The 3,621-nt window shown below is 43.8% G+C and overlaps 1 pseudogene; it reads left to right on the top strand.

Moving 5' to 3' along the window:
• The first annotated feature begins 2,836 nt into the window (after positions 1–2,836).
• On the top strand, positions 2,837–3,340 carry LOC108513474 (ubiquitin-40S ribosomal protein S27a pseudogene; annotated as a pseudogene).
• Positions 3,341–3,621: the final 281 nt, after the last annotated feature.

Genomic DNA, 3,621 nt, shown 5'->3' with positions numbered 1-3,621 from the left:
CTCTATCTCCTCATCAGCATTTGTTATTTTTTGTCTTTTTGATAATCGCCATCCTAACTGGAGCGATATGTGATCTTATTGTGGTTTTGACTTGCATTTCCCTGATGATTAGTGATGTTTAGTTATGCAAAGTTTCCCCTTCTGTAAATAACATCAACTTGTATATGCTCTCCTGTGAATTGCCCCCCCACCCCAATTATGTTTGTGAGAGTCATCCTTATTGATATGCGTGGGTGCAGTTAATTCCTTTTTTTTTTTTTTTTTGAGACGGAGTCTCACCGTCATCCAGGCTGGACTGCAATGGCATGATCTTGGCTCACCGCAATCTCCACCTCCCGGATTCAAGCGATTCCCCTGCCTCAGCCTCCTGAGTAACTGGGATTACGGGCATGCACCACTACACCCGGCTAATTTTTAGTAGAGATGGGGTTTCTCCACATTGGTCAGGCTGGTCTTGAACTCCTGACCTCAGGTGATCCACCTGCCTCGGCCTGTAATCCCAGCTACTCAGGAGGAGTGAGGCAGGAGAATTGCTTGAACCTGGGAGGCAGAGGTTTCGGTGAGCTGAGATCGCGCTGTTGTACTCCAGCCTGGGCAACAAGAGCGAAACTCTGTCTCAAAAAAACCAAAAACCAAAATAAACAAAAACCATCAAAAACTGGGTGAAGGATATGAACAGACATTTCTCAAAAGAAGACATTTATGCGGCCAAGAAACATATGCAAAAAAGTTCATCATCACTGATCATTAGAGAAATGCACATCAAAACCACAATGAGATACCATCTCACGTCAGTTAGAATGGTTATCATTAAAAAGTCAGGAAACAACAGATGCTGGAGAGGATGTGGAGAAATAGGAACGCTTTTACACTGTTGGTATGAGTGTAAATTAATTCAACCATTGTGGAAGACAGTGAGGTAATTCCTCAAGGGTCTAGAACCAGAAATACCATTTGACCCAGCAATCCCATTACTGGGTATATACCCAAAGGATTATAAATCATTCTACTATAAAGACACATGCACACATATATACATATGCACACGTACTATAAAGACACATGCACACGTATGTTTATTGCAGTACTGTTCGCAATAGCAAAGACTTGGAACCAACCTGAATACCCATCAATGATAGACTGGATAAAGAAAATGTGGCGTATATACACCATGGAATGGTATGCAGCCATAAAAAAGGATGAGCTCATGTCCTTTTTAGGGACATGGATGAAGCTGGAAACCATCATTCTCAGCAAACTAACACAAGAACAGAAAACTAACCACTGCGTGTTCTCACTCGTAAGTGAGAGTTGAACAATGAGAACATATGGACACAGGGAGGGGAACATCACACACCGGGGCCTATTGAGGGATGGCGACCTAGGGGAGGGATAGCATTAGGAGAAATACCTAATGTGATGATGGGTGCAGCAAACCACCATGGCACGTGTATACCTATGCAACAAACCTGCACACTCTGCACATGTATTCCAGAACTTAAAGTATAATAATTAAAAAAAAAAAGAAGAAAAAGAAAGTAAGAGAATCTGACTGTGTGCAGTGGCTCATGCCTGTAACCCCAGCACTTTGGGAGGCCGAGGCGAGACGGGCAGATCACCTGAGGTCAGGAGTTCAAGACCAGTCTGGTCAACAGGGTGAAACCCTGTCTCTACAAAAATACAAAAATTAGCCAGGCATGATGACTGGTTCCTGTAATCTCAGCTACTCGGGAGGCTGAGGCAGGAGAATTGCTTGAACTCGGGAGGCGGAGGTTGCAGTGAACTGAGATCATGCCATTGCACTCCAGCCTGGGAGACAGAGTAAGACTGTCTCAGGGGAAAAAACAAAAACGAAAACAAAACGAAAACAAACAAACAAAAAACAATCAGCATGGGGATGCTAACATTCAACAATATTTGGACCCACTGCCCTAGGGTGTCTGCCTGGGAGTGGAATTGCGTGGTCATAAGGTATGTGCATTTTCAGTTGTAGTGGATATTGTCAAATTGTTTCCCATAACAAATGTGCAAGAGTTCCACCCTCCCGGCTAACACTGTGAAACCCCATCTCTACTGAAAATACAAAAAAATTAGCCAGCATGGTGATGGGCGCCTGTAGTCCCAGCTACTCAGGAGGCTGAGGCAGGAGAACGGCGTGAACCCGGGAGGCGGAGCTTGCAGTGAGCCGAGATCATGCCACTGCACTCCAGCCTGGGCAACAGCTCCATCTCAAAAAAAGAAAAAAAGTTCCCGCTGTCTCACGTCCTCACCAATATAAGGTATTGTCTGATTGTATTTTTTTTTTTTTTTGGCAGCATCAATTCTACCCTTTATGAGGGAATTATGAATTTTAATCTGCTTTTGTTTTTAGTTTCCTTATAATCCTTCTTTATTACCCTTTTAATGCTACTTTCATTTATCTAAGCCTGCTGCTTTTTTCATCTGAGTTTGTTCTCTCCTAATGATTTTTTGTTTCAGAAAGTCCATGTCTTTCTGTGCCCTAGGCAAAAAAGCTTCCTGACATGTTCCCATTGATCTGACAGTGGATGGTTTCCAGTGGTTTGTTCTTCCTCTGTGTCCCAATCATGCATTTTTTTTCTTTCTGTATTTTTTTATAGATCTCTTGATGGTTTTGTTCTCTTAATTCACTCATGCACAAAATACGATCTGACATTTGTCAACAGGTAGAAGGCGAGTTGCCTGTGAATAGTCCCGTGCTTTCTTAGTCCACAGCTGAAGTGAAGTTTGACAAGCACAGATCGAGGTCTACTTCCTTCATTAAAACCGGCTCTCCTTTCCTTTTCGATCCACCATCTGCGGTGGACCCACCACCAAAATGCAGATTTTCGTGATAACCCTTACAGGGAAGACCATCACCCTCGAGGATGAACCCTCAGACACAATAGAAAATGTATAGGCCAAGATCCAGGTTAAGGAAGGAATTCCTCCTCCTAGTCAGCAGAGACTGATCTTTGCTGGCAAGCAACTGGAAGATGGACGTACTTTGTCTGACTACAATATTCAAAAAGAGTCTACTCTTCATTTTGTGTTGAGACTTCGTGGTGCTGCTAAGAAAAGGAAGAAGAAGTCTTACCCCACTCCTAAGAAGAATAAGCACAACAGAAAGAAGTTTAAGCTGGCTGTCCTGAAATATTAAAAGGTGGATGAGAACGGAAAAATCAGTCGCCTTTGTTGAGGGTGCCCTTCTGATGAATGTGGTGTTGGAGCGTTTACGGCAAGCCACTTTGACAGACATTATTGTGGCAAATGTTGTCTGACTTACTGCTTCAACAAACCAGAAGACAAGTCATTGTATGAGTTAATAAAAGACATGAACTAAAAAAACAAAAAACAGGCTCACCTGGGATTCTATCACTCCCTGAGGCAGCATCTTCTTGCAGCCACCGGTTAAGATCAGAGGCTTTGCAGGGGAAAGGTCAGATTTAACTGATTCAGCACCAGGTCTGCCTGCATTAATAGTGGGGGTGGGAGCAAGTTAAAGAATCAGTAGGCTGGCTGGGCGCGGTGGCTCAAGCCTGTAATCCCAGCACTTTGGGAGGCCGAGACGGGTGGATCACGAGGTCAGGAGATGGAGGTCTACACGGTGAAACCCCGTCTCTA

This window comes from Rhinopithecus bieti, unplaced genomic scaffold, assembly GCF_001698545.2.
Source record: "Rhinopithecus bieti isolate Rb0 unplaced genomic scaffold, ASM169854v2 scaffold_31527, whole genome shotgun sequence".
Lineage (NCBI taxonomy): Eukaryota > Metazoa > Chordata > Mammalia > Primates > Cercopithecidae > Rhinopithecus > Rhinopithecus bieti.
This window is presented reverse-complemented; position numbering and strand designations above follow the sequence as displayed.